Genomic DNA, 17,368 nt, shown 5'->3' with positions numbered 1-17,368 from the left:
AATGGCATGCATGCCTTCTTTCCTCACTCACTGCAAAAAACAACAACAAAAAAACAAAAATGCAAAGAAGTTGGAAAGCTCAGTACAACATATTCATTTCAAACTGAGGGTTGCTGCGGGGGCGGGGGGAGGGGGTTGGGAGAAGGGGGTGGGATTATGGACATTGGGGAGGGTATGTGCTTTGGTGAGTGCTGTGAAGTGTGTAAACCTGGTGATTCACAGACCTGTACCCCTGGGGATAAAAATATATGTTTATAAAAAAATAAAAAATTAAAATAATAATAATAATATCAACTTATGCACACCAATAACTAAGGAAGAGTTGCTGTCTCTTTTGATGATGGAGACTCCTGAAGTAAGACAATTAAAATTAAGAAATAGTTTGGTACACTGCTGGAAGCCAGAGAGAAAGAGAAACACTAAAGACCTAGCCCAGCTAACTGTGGAGTAATGGTAAGGACATCAGCATCTGCAACAAACACAATTTTCTCTTCTTTAAAATGAAAATACTAGTATCTACCATATTATGGTAGATACTTGAGCTAATACATCTAAGTGGTTTGAAATTGGACAACAGGCACACATAAAATACTGGCATTCTTTTTTACAGATTTAGACTTAAAAGTTATTTCTTCTTCCTCTGATACAAAACATGGCTCTAGTTTCAAACTTTCATTTCCATATACTTAATAAGTTTTGCTAACAGAACAATGCATAGTAAAAGTTCCCAGTACTATGCTTGACTCAAAGCAGACACTCCTTAAAATGTCTGCTGAACCCAAATCTGTTTAAAAATATAATTGGAATCTTCTGAAATAAAAGTTTTAAAAATTAGAATCAGGTATATTTCCTCCAAAGAATTATGAATCTCATTTTCAAATCAACTAAATCTATTTTTTTTTCAAAGGTTGTGTTACTTAGGGACAAAGCACATCTAAATGAAACAAGATAAATCAATGCTCTTTAGAACCTAGAGAAATTAATTACAGTGGATTGTCATGATAAAGACCATGAAGACTCTGGAGCCGAACAGAAAAAAAATACGGGAAGGAAATAGCAGTATCTTGGATGAAGCCAAAAAGGCTGGTATGAAGAGAGTTATGTCTCCAAAGGTTAACTAAAGTAGAACTGAAATAAAACCTGGTGATCTTAATCAACGTGTGTAACTAAAACAGCAAGTTTCCAGGGGGATCTATTGTAGGGGTATAGAGAGCACAGCCCTGACTATCAATCTTCTTGCCTAAATGGTATAAGTAACATGCATGAATATGTAGCTCAGTTCTCAAGAAAAAGAAGTGTGATTCCCTAAAATTTGTTCCATATTATTCAAATTCCTGTTATGAGTAAGTAGAAGACTAGAAAACACAGGTAATATAGCAGCTGCTCTTTATGTAGGACTCTGTAAACTACTAGTTTTTTTCCATGTGACTAGACTATGTCTCTGAATATTACTCTTGTATATGTTATATCAAAAAGCCTGAATGCATAAAAGGAGAAAGAGTGAAGTGATAAAAAAACCATTCTAAATAGAAATGATTAAAGGAACTAGGTACAAATACTTAGTCTAAGGAGGCCAACATTTCAGAGAGACATCATGGCTGTCTCTTAAGAAGTGAGGATGTGGGGCGCTTGGGTGGCTCAGGAGGTTAAGCCTCTGCCTTCGGCTCGGGTCATGATCTCAGGGTCCTGGGATGGAGCCCCGCATCGGGTTCTCTGCTCAGTGGGGAGCCTGCTTCCCCGCTTTCTCTGCCTGCCTCTCTGCCTACTTGTGATCTCTCTGTCAAATAAATAAATAAAATCTTAAAAAAAAAAAAGAAGTGAGGATGCTATTATATAAATTATTATATAAATATAAATGTGATGTTAAATAAATTATATTCTATTATATAAATAATAGAAACATTTTCTCTGTGAATCTTAACAGTAGAAACAGGACAAACGGGTCAGTATTTAAAAGGAAAATTTCAGCTCAGATGTGAGGGAAAAATTTTTCTAACAGTTCAAATTATAATTATTTGTTGTTAAACAATTCTAACATACTTCACAAACTAATACTTACAAAATCAAGTTAAAATCACTATCCACTTTTGATAGGGAATTGAGTTGTGGTGCTCTCAATACCATCTTGAGGGAAATGTAATTTGTGAAATGTAAAGTGGCACCATCTATCAAAAAAATTTTAATGGTTATGGCTTTGGTATTCACCTAGCAATTCTCCTTTCATTTTTCCATGCATGATTATAAATACATCTGTTTATATTTGTTCAATGAAGCATGTTTGGTAATAGATTGCTTAAAATGGAAATGTGCCAAATACTCCACAAATAGATGATGGCACCTTCAATCTATGCAATCTTTCATCAAAATGAGTTAGATTTCTATGAAAACTCTAAGACATTATTAATAGGGAAAAAAGAGCTTGTGAAGAGAAACTGTTGAATAAAGGTTTAAATAAAATCCATATATGTGCATTTGGACATATATATATATATATATATATACACATTCAAATTCATACAAAATGACAAAAGAAAATATGTACTAAAATGGTAACCGTGGTTGCCATTAAAGATCAGAATACAGATAAAATAGGAAGAAGAGAACAGTGGGAGATACTTTTAAATCTAAGTAATTCTACATTATTTCAGCTATATCATTCAAGCATTGCCTATGTGATTATTAAAAAATGAAACAAAACAAAAACCCAAGTTTGTCAGCCTCTTTGTTATGAGAATTGTCTCATGTGGAAAATGTTGCCTGAGAGAGAAAAGAGCTCATGGACTACTTATTCTCCTAAAAACTCTATATATTCCCCACAACTAGAAATCGGTATATGTGTGAAAATGAGCTGGTGTTTTGAATGTTCTTAAGATTTTATTTGTAAAGTAAATAAACAAGACTAAGCCAATATTGAAAAGGAATTAAACTTGTCAGCATCAATTTAGTTACGTACATGTTGAAATATTTACATTTTATCTGCCCTATCATCCTCACATTTAAAATGTTCCTCCTCAACAGTTAAGTCTTAGTTATGTATTTACTGATGCAACAATGAAATGTAAATGGAGCTTTCCAGAAAGATGAAATGGAGTATGCCACATTTTTAATAGCTGGCCTGTGTTTTTATGTAGTCTGTAATGCTTTCCTCTGACAATCCAAACTTCAGTTTTTTAGGAAATCTTGGAGCTCTGTCCATTCCGCCCCACCAGCTTCAGGTTCCCTCATCAACCTACCCCATACGTATAAACCATCTGTTTGTGATTTTTCGGCTTTATCTGAACATCTTCACAAAGAGGCCATCTGTTCCCTTCTTTTAAATATCTATTTACAGTACTTTCTCTCTTATCGACTTTACAACTATTTTTGCATATGTCAAAAATTCAATTACATAGTCACATATTAGTATGTCATCTTCTCAGGAGGTGTCTTAGACAAACTCCTAGGTGATCCAAAGAGCATGGATAATACTGAGAGGCTAAAAAAAATTCACCTAAAATCAAGGGGGGGTGGGTGGGACACCAAAATAAAAGTCTCAGCAATGCATGAAATCGATAACAGATCTTAGATGTCCTAGAGAGCCTTGTGCACATGATTTCCAAAAATCTCTCACTTCACTATGTACAAGAACAATATGAATTTGCACTGCAATTTATTTTTCTGCCATTAGTAATATATGCCTATTACAAATGTGCACTTTAGAGTAAGTATAACTTTCAGTTGAAATAGAAAAAAAAAAAAGAAAAGAAAAGCACAAATAGATGTTTTAACAGCATTTGTATAATTCTGGCGCAAATTTTTAGGACCAGCCTACCAAAGGAAATTCCTAAGGTTAAATATAAAGCAAACTTTTAATGTGTAGGGGTGTTTGCTAAAAGCAGAACACTGTGATGGACATAAAAAGCTGAAACATTAAAGGCAGTCAGCTCTTTATTTTCTCTGCTTCCCTGGGAGCAAAACACCAGCAGAAGAATTCTGCAGATAAATCGTATTTCCAACTGTGTTGAGGAGCTCAGAGTTGTGAGATTATAATTGGGACAACAGATTCAGATACCATCACCACCAGTTCTTTTCACTCACATTTAAAAGTAAAAGTAAAAAAAAATTACTGAAATTCCCATGTGTATATAATCATATATATGATTAAAGTTTCATATATGTATATACACTACACAGATATATTTCTAAATTGTATTTATAATAAAAAGAACAAATCAAGAACAAATGAAGTATATCTAAAAATCACTGTTAAATTTATTTAGACATCAACACTTTTTTTTTTAATTTTTAAGATTTTATTTATTTATTTGACAGAGAGATGACAAGTAGGCAGAGAGGCAGGCAGAGAGAGAGGAGGAAGAAGTCTCCCTGCTGAGCAGAGAGCCCGATGTGGGGCTCGACCCCAGGACACTGAGATCATGACCTGAGCCAAAGGCAGAGGCTTAACCCACTGAGCCACCGGTGTCCCAGAAATCAACACTTTTAAAAAAGATTTTGACCTGATAAAAGCGATACAGAGATAGAGAGAGAAAGAATGTGAAACAGAGATTTAAAAAAAAAAAAAAAAACACAAAATAGGGGCACCTGGGTGGCTCAGTCCATTAAGTGTCTGCCTTCTGCTCAGGTCATGATCTCAGGGTCCTGGGGTCAAGCCTAGCAGGGAGTCTGCTTCCCCTTCCCGCTCTCACTCTCAAATAAATAAATAAATAAATAATTACTAAACATAAAAGAAATACATCTGTTTCTTAAAGGGTGGACAGACATTTTAGCATTCTTGTCTGAGTGAAGTTTCTTATGTTGAGTTTTTTACACCGAAAAGCAATATTCTTTCTTCCTCCCAGAAGACCATAGAGCAACAGCTTTTAAGTGGTCAACAGTACATTACACTAACTCATTTTACAAATGGGCTCCCAAATTTTGACCTTTGTTAATAAGGTAGGCAATTTCAAGAACTATCAATGCAGATATGTCCAAATATGTATCTTACTATACAGTAAATCTGAATTTAACATTCTGGGCCTAGAATAGCCCTCTATCTCTGTCTGCCTAGAGCAGACATAATATTATTCTCATTTGTTTTTGGTGGAAAATGCAGCCCGGTGTGATTATTTTTGTGATGCAATCCAATTATTAAAATTCCACACTCATGTCTCCAAGTCCCTAATATTACTCCTCCCCAAACTCGTGGCCCCCAAAGTGATCTACACACTGTTGGTGCTGGGCTCCCCTTTCTCTGTGGGCAGTCCTTGCAGAGTACTAAGATGAATAAACCTCCGCCAACTTCTGCAGAATAAACTGGACTCTTGAGAAACTCTGATGTTCTTGCCGTGGCAACCTGAGGGAACACAGGCTGCTCGGGAATTCCCTCTGGCACCTTAGCCTCTTTCTTGCCCCTTTCTTCACACTCCAGGTCATCTGCGAAAGGTTGGGGTGGGAAACAGTTCAATGCCTTTTCTGCCCCCTAGCACAGGAGGAGGTAAGATTACAGAATTCTCTGCCTTTCCCCTGCTAGTCTTCTACATGGCCAGAGGCTTGGGTTTCCACAAGAGATTCTTTTGCCATGCCCTTTCCTAGCAGGCCCTGCAGGAGCTGACTGGCAATCCAATGGGCATTTTTCTGAACCTGGAAATGTGGGACACTTAGTTTACTCTGCTTGTCAGTATTGTCTTTATTCACTGATCTGGGACATTTGGTTTTTCTCACTTCTTGGCTATTATGAATACCACTGCAATGAACATGGGAATGCTAACATCTCCTCAAGATCCTGACCTCAATTCTTCAATATCAATACCCACAAGTGGGTTTCCTAAGAGTTTGAAGGATATGTACACAAATTCTTCCCATTTGGAACACTCTTCTCTCTTTATCTTTTCAACCTTTGGATCTCAATTTAGTCAAGTCCTCCTACTGCCCTCTCTCCATTCATCAATTACGTCTTCCTTGCACTCAGACTGCGTCCATTCAAAATACAGTTCCATCACCATTAATTTGCAGTATAACCTGGGACAGAGTCATTTAATCTGCCTTTGCCACAATTTTCTTATTTGTAAAATAAGATAATATTAATACTTTTTAAAACAGGGTTGTTGGAAAGACTGCATGAATTAATACAGGAAAAACACTCGAAATACATGAATGCTTCATTGTCCTTAGAGCTATGTAAATGTTAGCTATTATTAAGTTTAGTGTTGGTATTTTATTATTAGTGTGGTGGTGGCAATGCAGGTTGCTTTGGGATGAACCATGATCATGTTAATTTTTCTCTACCTTTTGTTTTCCAAGCACCTACTACAATGCTAGATACACAAAAATATTTGCATAATAAATATTTATTGACAAAATAGATAAATGGCATGGCTTACTGATGTTTGACTATCTAAATTGTTATCACTCTTGGATAACAGTAAAATCCATTAAGAACAACAGGGCTGTGTGTCAACTATACTCCAAAAAAAAATTTTTTAAAGAGCAAAGGAAAGATGACTATGGTGAAATAAACTCAGATAAAATTCTGATTTTACTGCCAGAGAATATGTCTATATAAGGAGAGGTAACTGACTAATTATAGTTAGGTCTATAAATTTTATCAAACAGTGTTCTAGATACTTTGATACCACAATAATTCTCCTCACTTTAAATGTAGCAATTTTTATTTCCATCAAAATATCATGAAGCAGCAAGGTGAAAAGGATATTATGTCTATCACTCAGGGGTCTAGCAGAAAACAGAAGACACACTCAAAATAGATAATTTGAGAAGAGTCTAAAAACAGGAACTATTTTTAAAAGTGTAGGCAAGTTGTAGGAAAGTGAGAAGGGGAGCCAGTAACCAAAAGGCAGTGTGTTACCAGGGTATGAATGAAAGGTTGCAGGGAGAGAAAGGTTTACTGGAACCTGGAGGGTCAGCTGTGTGGAGAGGCCAACCTGGCAGGAAGTGTGATCTTTCATGGAAGGATAGTCAGCATGTAAGAAGCAAGCCAGAGAAATAATAACCTTGACTTCACTTCCCCTCAGATCCTTCTCCCTCTCTCCTTTCTTCAGAGGCTGCTCACCACTGCTGCAAAACTAGAAGTCAGTAGAAAGGAAACCCAATGTCATAACCCATATTCGGCAGCTCCATGAATACAGTAGGTGGAAAATAAATCTGGAGGGGCAAAGGAATGATATCTGATGCATAAGGTCAACTAAGCTTGAGAAACAATTTTCTATTCTGCAGGCTTTCTCAGAGCCTTGAAATGCTAATGTTAATTATGACACAAATGTAGTTACTACAGAATCTCTGTTCTTAAAGAATACCTCAAGACTAGGAAATGTCCCTTGAGTGACACTTCGGAAAATGATGGACCCTCATAAATATGAAGAGTTAACCAATGTTACCTTATGTATCAAATTAATTTTTCCTGGAGAGATGCTATTTTAATTGGAACAGTTCATATAGTCCACCTCCCCAAGTCCCAAACTGCAGAATTCTTTTGAGTTCCAAATGACTATGAACATTCAACTACTCAGACAGCACAACCGGCAGACAATATAATGGAGACTTTCAGCAAGGGAGTCATCTGACCGAATACCAGAGGTAGTTCTTTTATACCATCTCTAACCTAGTCTTGCCACTTTCCACTTGTATTTATCAGGCGTAGAACACTGTGAAGTTTTTAAAACTAGATTCAGAAACAAATACACACATAGTTCACACAGGTAGATGGCCATCCCTTTTGCCTCACTGAAAAGATTTTGACTAGGCCTATATTACTTCTAATAGAAGCAAATGAATTTTCCCTTTTCACAACTCAATGTGGAATTGAAGAATTCACTGCTCTCAAAATTGGTTCTCACAATTTGACTCCCCCCCCCATAAAACTGGGTTCTAAATAAAGTTCTCAGTATATAAATGAACACAGAGTGCTATGCAGGTGGATTTGCCCTTGGTAAGACACAGCTGTGCCTATCAAACACAAAAATATGGTATTTAATTTTGGGAAAATTGCTAACGGCAGGCGGGATTGTACAACGGAAAGTCACCTTCAACTGTCACTCAGGAAGAAACAAAGATATCAGGAACAGTATTATTTTTCCAAATGCTTCCAGGCTAGAATTGTATTCCATGCCCTTCCAGAAGCACTGAACAATGAAATGGGTACTAGTTGCCAAGCACATACAGCTGCGTGTCTATTTGCTTGGGATGTGGGTTGAGGTCCAAGGGAAGGTGAGGTTACGCAAGTGAGCACTGGAAATAGTGCCAGCTCAGGGGGGAGAAAAAAAGAGAAATAAAATAGTGTCAGCTCATCCGTTATATGCCAATTCTCCTGGTCAGAATGAATTTCAAGATGGAATTCATATTATAATGCAGTCTTCATTTATTTTTCACTGATATTCCTCATTTTTTATCCCTTACGTTGGCAGAGCTCAAACAGCAGTGTCTCACCATGGTGCAATTACTTTTTTGGCAACTCCACTTACTTGTGGAGAATGTGTAGTGGCACAGAACACCTCCAGGCTTATAAATACAGGTGGGCCAAGTTAACCAATTATTTAGAGGCAGATAAGTCATGTAGTTTAGCGGTTGTCTGATTCACATTACTACTCCCCATGTAGAGAATTCTTTTTTCCCCAGGAAAATGTTATGGAGTTTTACTAGGGAGAGCAGACATCCTGGCACTAGCAACACATGGTAGACTGGAATACATTCGAAGGCTCTCGTCCAGTATTTTGGATGTAGTATATCAGTGCTCTCACTGACTGATTATATAGCAGATAAATAAAGACTGGACATCACAAAAGCAGCCAGCGTTGCCTAGAGTGTCCTGCTTTTCTGTTGTCTTTTTACTGCCATTTTAAGTCAAAGGACACACCTTCCTTCTTTCAAACATATTCTACTTTACAATGGCAATAGATTCCATTAAATGACATTTTATTTCACAAATTATTTCCTCATGCATAGGTGTCTTTATTCCCCTACTGTATCATAATTTCAACAAAGAGTCAATTGTTCTGCTCATTAAATTCACTTCCTAACCTTCTCTTTCCCCCCAAAACATGAATAATACAGCCAAATTTGAAATGGCCATCTATGTTAGCCCAATTAACATATGGTATATACACATGAATTACAAAGAAAAACTAGATTTTCCTGGGCTTCATATCCTGAAAATATCCAAAAATATCTTATTCCCATGAACATAAACTTCAAAATGTCAATCGCATTTACAATTATGAATAATAGGAAACTGTTACTCCCAAGGGAAATAATAAGAAAAGAAATGTTTCATAGATGTTAAAATGTTTCATAGATGTTTTTTAGCGAAAGTAAATGATTTGCATGTTTCTACCAAAAGGGAATATCCCCCAGGCCTCTTTTTTGGAAACAAAATTCATAACCACCTGCCATTTGACGAAATCTAATTGCTAATATAGCATACGCTCCTCCAAAGTGTTCACTGGCATTTTCAAAAAAATTAAAAAATAGAAAAGGAGGCACGGAAGCCTCATCTATAGAGAGAGAGAATGATATGTGTAGCATGTTTTTGGTATGTGCGTTTTTTTTCTATTAGAAGCAAAACATACCAGAAGTATAAGTGAGCATGATTTATTCCTTCAGCAATCGTGTTAACTATACCAGACAGATTCAAACAATTTTTTTAAATGGGTGTCAACTCTATTCATAACCTTTCAGTTCTGTTTTTCACAAGGAATATGCATAAATACTGAGCTTTGTCTCACACTGCGTTATTCTTATTATTTATACTATGCATAATTAAAATTTGGGAGACTAATAATAAAAATGGTAAGTACGTTTGAAATATATTTTGCCTAGTGAATTTTCAAAGAACACCAACTTGGGATCTAGAATCTAGAGTTAACCCAGGATCTCGACAGTGATGCTAGAATGTGATAACATTTACATCGCCCATTTATGATTGCAAATTGAAGTGTCGCGTGCCTAAATTTCTTATGTGAATAAGTTTAAAACCTTTCCCAATAATATAGACTGAATTTTGCAATAGAAGGGAGGTTACTGAATCAGTGGTTAAACAAAGATCACCTTAAAAATATGTTTGGGAGGGGGAAAAAATGCATGCTCAGAAAAACTGAAATAATAGTGTTTCCATAAATACTGAGTAACAGAGTGAAACAACATTAGCCTTTTATGTCCAATTCTGCTACAATCCCATCACAGCAATTGCAGAAATTGGTAAATAGCTCTCTTACTATAGGCAAGTGACCATGTTTGATATGCTTTATGCTAGACACTGTGTAAGCATTTTAAATACATTATCTCATTTCTCTTTTAACAGCCTGTGAGGTTTGTAATTTATTCCCACTTCACAAATGGAGAAACTAAAACTAAGAAAAACTAAATAGGATTCATATTTGAACACTGCTTTTGACCCCCTATTCTTGGGCTCATACTTTGAAGGACATATATAATAAAACTGTAAAGTGAGAAATTCTGAATTTTATCGTAAACATAATTTATTTGCTGATTCCAAGACAGGCATCTATATCTTTCCATCATTATTCTTCTATCCAGACAATTTTACAACCAGCTTCAAAAGGTGATTTCTGGAGTTCTTCTCCTTATATTTCTCCTAAGTGGGCTTAATGTAGGTGTTTCTACATTACTGAGAAATAAGCAAACATTTTTGTATCTCCAAATAAAAGGAGAGATGTGACCAGCTTGGGGAGTCCAAAAAAAGTTAGTTACAGAGCAAACTGGGAGTTTATTATATTCATGAACACTATGAATATTCAAATTGTGAAACTGAGTTAGGGGCACAAAATAATACCTATAAAAAGTGTTTAAGATAACATGAAAATTTTTACAATACTAAGAGTAAAAAAAAAAAAAGGTTTTATAATGCCTAAAATCTTAGAACTACTTTACTACTTTTATCTACATTTTTTTTAAATTCCATTATTCCATAATTTTGCTATCTTTGTTATATGACAATCTAACTCTTACCTTTGTAATGAATTTTTAATGAAAAGACATGCAAAATATGTCCATAGAAAATGGACACATTATGTGTTGTGTGTGTTCTCCCTTTACTAATTAATACGATGTGGCAGTATCCAACTCATCTACCTGGGGCTCTGGGTCTTGCACCAGTCTGTTCTATACTTAAGGGGAACCATTTTTGTTTACTTATTTAAATGAGTGGAATTCAAGGAACGATGGCATAATTTAACAGAGAGGGTGACCATTCCGAGGGCCTTTTCCTATTGACCATTTGCACTGCAAAGCCTCACTGTTTGAGGAGTTAATACAGTAGAGTGTTGAAGTAAGACAAATGTAGAGTCAAGTCTTGATTCTACCTTGGGAAACCACTAAACTTCCGTTTCCTCATCTGTAAAATGTGGTTAATGATAGTAGCAATGATTCCAAAGGGTTCTTTTGAGAAGTAATATTATGAGTGCACAATAAATGCTACTTCCAATGCCATTACTACTCCTGCTGCTGCTGCTCCTCCTATCGGTGCCTGTTTCTTCTTAATCCCGGCCCACTGTTCTAGTTAATAAACCCTTCCATTCGTGGCTAGATTGACCCGGTCATCCCTGCATACTATCATTGTCTCCCATTTCTACCTTCTCTAATGTATCCTGCAAACCACTGCCTGATTATATACAAAGACTGTATTTTAAACTATAAGGAAATTATTTCTCTTTTGGAATTATAAACAGAAACCCATGCTCTAAACTAGTGGTTCTGAACCAGGGGTGATTTTAACCTAAGGAGACATTTGATAATGTTGATTATGTCTGGGGGGAACTTTGGTTGTCATAAGGAGGAGACTGTCGTTCTAGTGGAATCTAGTGACAGCGGCCAGGGAAGCTGCTAAACATCCTACAATGCCCTGGATTCCCCCCACATAATAATGAATTATCTAGTCCAAAATAACAATAGTGCTAAGATTAAGAAACTCTTCTTAATCAGGCTGTGCATGCAACGAACTATAAAATACGAAGAGGAGCACATGGACTCTAATCAGTGTCCTGGAGAGCATGGTCCAAGTCATCTTACCTTCCATTCATGGAGGAATATTCCCTCCATTTTTTTAAACCTGGAAGTATATGATCAGCTATAAAAGTAGAACACTTCATCTTCTGAGCATAAATAATCAGCCGCTATCACCAAATAAGTAAACACCCTCATGCATGAGAAGGCTAGGGCCAACTGATCCTTTAAGATCCTTCTCAGTTCTGACATTTACAATCTCTTATTCAAAACCTCCAAATGTTCTTCTTTGCTAACAAATGAACTCACATTTCTTAGCATGGCATTCAGTGCCTTCTACAACTTGTTTCCTGTTTGGCCTGTATACTTCCTATTGTCTCCTGACACGAACATCCATTTCAGAAAACTTGTGTTGTTTATTGGTGCCCGTACATAATCTTATCCAGTCTTTTCTATTAGCCCTGGCCAATCTCCTCAACCCATCAGGGTTTATAGCCTCCTATTGCTCTTATTATCTGTTCTGTTTATTTGCCCCTTGGTAGTATAGGTACTATTTCATTTTGTTTTGATGTACTTGCTGTATCACTTGGAACTTAATTCCATCTCTTTAAGAAATAAATTATGTAATACATTGTTTATCCTGTACATCCCTCCTCTCCCATTTCCTTTAAGACACTACACTTGTCCCACATATGGCATGGAATATACCTCCCATTTAGAATGCTGGTCCTGGGATTAGTCCTAAACCATTTGCTTTGACCTATTTCTGATATCACATCCCACCCTAATGACTTGCCAAAGTAATTCAATGAAAAGCATTCCAAGACTGCATCTTTATTCAAGATGGGAGAGAGGTTTTGATTGATTAGTAATGTCTTTCAAGGGTGTGACATAAGGTAGTGTTAGCAGGCATACCAAAGATTTGCCATGCCTGTTCTTTCCCTTTCCTGGTGTTATCAATTAATTTCTCAATTTCATAACAGATGTGATCTCTGTAATGCATTTAGGTATGGAATCTGCAAATGCTCATTTGTGTTCTATAGACAAGACAGACTAGATCACGATGTAGTCCCACAGATGATCTAGTAGTGAAAAGCAAATTGCTGTCATCTTAACCAGGGATACTTTAGTTATTAGTGAAAGAAATCTATCATAAACACTCTCTTTTTATCTTACCTCAATTTCACCCTGAGTGTCTTCTCTCTCTTCCAGATGGGCTTTCACATCTCTATCTCTATCCTTTTCTAGTTGTCTCTACTGAAAAACTATTACTTCTTTTGTTGTAACCAAGGACAAACACGACAAATACATAACCCCTCAAATGAATCATTATTATTTTAAAAGATAAACCTAGACTCACAAGTTACTCAGTCTCAAATTCAAATGGGCCCCAAGTAATCCAAATTAATAACTGATTACCAGAGAGCTAAAATAAAGAGAAACATTGGCTGAATGGCCTTTCCTTTGGACAGCAGTATGCATGCAAATCTTATTAACAAAGTATGTGACCTGCAAAGGTGTCCCCCCAAAATTTACTTTATATACATTTTTACATGAGCAAAATAATCCAGTGAATTAGGAACTGTCCCTAACTACTACATCATGAAACTGACTACAACAGAGTTTTACTGGCAGTCCATTTAGTAAGAGAAAGACTCAGGTATAAATACAATCTGTCTGATTCCAGAGCCTGAGGCTTCTTACTTATATCAGAGAGGAGACCCAGAAATCCATTCTTACTACGTAACAGAACAAAGTCAAATGCTTTTGTATTAAAAACCAAAAGTAAGAAAGTAAAAAAGAAAGAAAAGAAGGAAGCCAAATTAAAAAGTACAGTATAACAAAAAATAAATTGAGGAGCACCTGCGTGGCACAGTCGGTTGAGCGTCTGACTCTTGGTTTTGGTTCAGGTCTGGTATCAAGATCATGGGATTGGGCCCCATGTTGGGCTCCCGGCTCAGCATGAGGTCTGCTTCAAATTCTCTCTTCCTCTCCCTCCCACATGCTCTGTCTATCAAATAAATAAATAAAATATTTTTTTAAATTTTTTATTTTTTATAAATAAAATATTTTTAAAAATAAAATTAATTAACTGTGCACCTGCATGGCTCAGTGGGTTAAGTCTTTGTCTTCAGCTTAGATCATGGTCTCAGGGTCCTAGGATCAAGCCCCACATCTGGCTCTCTGCTCAGCAGGGAGCCTGCTTTCCCCTCTCTCTCTGCCTGCCTCTTTGCCTACTTGAGATCTCACTCTCTGTCAAATAAATAAATAAAATCTTCAAATAAATAAACAAATAAAATTAATTAAAACAATGGTAATAATTGCAACATTTATTGACTGCTTGCTATATATGGCATAAGCTATGTACTTGATGCATTTAATGCTCTTACTGACCCTATGGAACAGCGATCATTATTATCCCTGATGACAAAACAGATGCGACAAGAGAATAAGTCACTTGGTCAAATAACAAACCTAGTTAATTGTGAATTTAAACTCAGTGTTTAAGAGTAAGCAGTGTGATTCCAGAGTCCTGTGCTATTAATAGCCAAAAATTTGACAGAAGGTATCTCTCTAGGGAGAGAAGGAAGAAAGAGATGGACTTACTGTTAAATCACGTATGTCTACTTTATTAAAATCTATACATGTGTACATATATATATGCTATGTGAACATATGTATGTGTGTATGTATGTATATGTATATATATACATGCATGTATATATATATACACACTCATATATTCTGTATAAGTGTACAAAATAAATTTAGTCTTTCAGATATTCAAACCTGAAAACGCATGCTGGTGTGCGATTTTCCCCCCTCTCCTTTGCATAGGAAAACTGCCTACTGGTACTTCTCCTTTTGTCAGAGACTGATAAGGGCTGTACAATCTTGTAGTCAAAACATCTCACTAAAAAGCTTCTTTGGCGGCAAAGCCTAACTTGGAGTGTGTTTGGTTTCCTGGCTGCCTTATTTGTTTACAACAATGCTCTTAAAATTGTCTCTGCCATCTGTGTAAGGTCTAGTTCCTTGAATGAGAATGAGATATTAAAATGCCATCCAGATGTCTAGATGCATATCCGCATTAACATATTATGCAAATTGTCACAAGGCACTTTTTTTCCTCCTTAAACAAAACATATTTTTAGATGGAGTGTAAGAAAGTGAATGTGTGGAGGCAAAAGAAAATTTTCAAAAAGGTAAAGAAAACAAGATACATTGGATTTGCACTGCTTATCTTCTTATAACCATGCCTTATGAAACCATGACTTACAAATGATTTTGTGTCTATCACTTTGAAATAAAAAAAAAAATCAATGCAACAGAAAAAGCAAAATTCACCTTGAAAGATGAAAAATATGAATTCGTGATATACTATTTTTATGAGATATCATATATTAGAAACATTAGTGAAAATACTAGGAATAGTCTTTGACTCAACATCCCAATTCACATCTGTCATACATGATTTACTAAAGTTGTATCTCTGTTCTGTATTACAATAAAGAACAAGTAAAACTTTATTTCAGATGTATTCAGTTGCTAATTTAAAATTTTAAATAATGGCACATTAAAACAGCTCCATGTATACAGTTTATGGATTGCATGAGGTATGTGTGTTGAAAGTTTCTTTTAAAATGTTGTAAGGGGCGCCTGGGTGGCTCAGTGGGTTAAGCTGCTGCCTTCGCTTCAGGTCATGATCTCAGGGTCCTGGGATCGAGTCCAGCATCGGGCTCTCTGCTCGGCAGGGAGCCTGCTTCCCTCTCTCTCTCTCTCTCTCTCGGCCTGCCTCTCCATCTACTTGTGATTTCTCTCTGTCAAATAAATAAATAAAATCTTTAAAAAAAAAATGCTGTAAGAATTTCCACTAAAAATATGGCATGTTGGCACATAACAGTCATCTTAGATTTGAGAAATATATCTGATTTGCAAAGGTAAAGTTATCTGATCCCTTTCATAATTAACCTGCACTAAACTCAATATTTCTTCTAGTCACTATGTTCCTTTTATAAATTCTGACTATACTTTCTTGAGCAGGGAGTAAATTTTTCAGCTCTCATATATGTAAATTTAAATTCAAAAGTTGGTCTTTGTCCTCCACATAAAAAAGAAAAACAGCATTACTTTACAAAAACATTTTGCAACCTCAAATAAGTATTGCTAAATTGGAATTTAAATTGCAACAATATTTACTTACAATGAATTCCAGAACATGTTCCAGAGCTAATTAATTCATTATTGCTACTGAAGACCTTGACACAGAGTGGATAGTTTAATATATAATTAGCAAAGCAAAATAAAACTAAACTAAAATTGTTTTAGGGTTATCTTATCTCTCAGCATGTCTTCAAGGAGAGATTTTCTCTTTTTCTCAATGTGTTGATCCAACAGACAACTACTAAAAGCCACTGGAAGTAGTTAATACCTCCCAAAATGTCACATCAAGCCTTTTCAGCAGAAATGGGGCATAACCAAATAAAACATTTATTTACAAAAACATTAATGGGGTGCCAGAGTGGCACAGTTGATTAAGCGTCCAACTCTTTATTTTGGCTCATGTCCTGATCTCAGGGTCCTGAGATTGAGCCCAGCCAGGTTCTGTGCTCAGGGCTGAGTTGGCTTATGACTCCCATTCTCTCTCTGCTCCTCCACCCTTACACGCCTGCACTCCCTCTCTCTTTCTCTCAAATAAATATTTTTAAAAATATAATATTAATGGGAATGTGGAATATGGATTGAAAGTAGATAAGCAATAGCAGAAAGGAGGTAGGAAAGGTTTAGAAATAACAAGTTGAAATTGAAATTGTTCACTAATATACAATGCTGTCTGTTTTATTCCTCTACAGTGTAACTGTGTCAAGGAGTACAAAGAGAAAATGAAGACAATTGTCTAGCAGATTCAGTTCAGCAAGCTAGCTGGAAAGAATAAGATGATTCAGACATCCTTTTCACCCAGTGAGCTTTTCTAATAAGTTTTCTCCATGTTCTACCTGCCACACATCCCTGCTTGGATCTGGGAGATGTACCATCCCTCCTAACCTCTTTATCTACAAATGGCCATAGCCAATTGTCACCAAGTGTCTCAAAGTTCTTTCCAGTCTTTACAAGCAAGACTAAGACAATTTAATTCAACACAAACCGATATCCTTTTCTGGAAAATTGACACAAAACCTAGTAACTACAACTGTGGTCAGAATGCTAAGGGAAAATACAGAGGTAGCACTTACCACCATCGATCTTTTTTCTCAAAATGCTGGAATTATTGACCTTCAGGAAAAGAACTACTAAAGAATTGCCATGTAAACAATTCTTAACCAAATAACCCAAAGTATGCTGAGACTGCTGATTTTCTATACAGGATGAGTAACAAGAAAGAGATACAATATTCCGTGTGCGGGAAGTCTGTATTTTA

Source organism: Mustela putorius, unplaced genomic scaffold (genome assembly GCF_011764305.1).
Source record: "Mustela putorius furo isolate JIRA1106 unplaced genomic scaffold, ASM1176430v1.1 tig00003850_pilon_pilon_pilon, whole genome shotgun sequence".
Classification (NCBI taxonomy): domain Eukaryota; kingdom Metazoa; phylum Chordata; class Mammalia; order Carnivora; family Mustelidae; genus Mustela; species Mustela putorius.
This window is presented reverse-complemented; position numbering follows the sequence as displayed.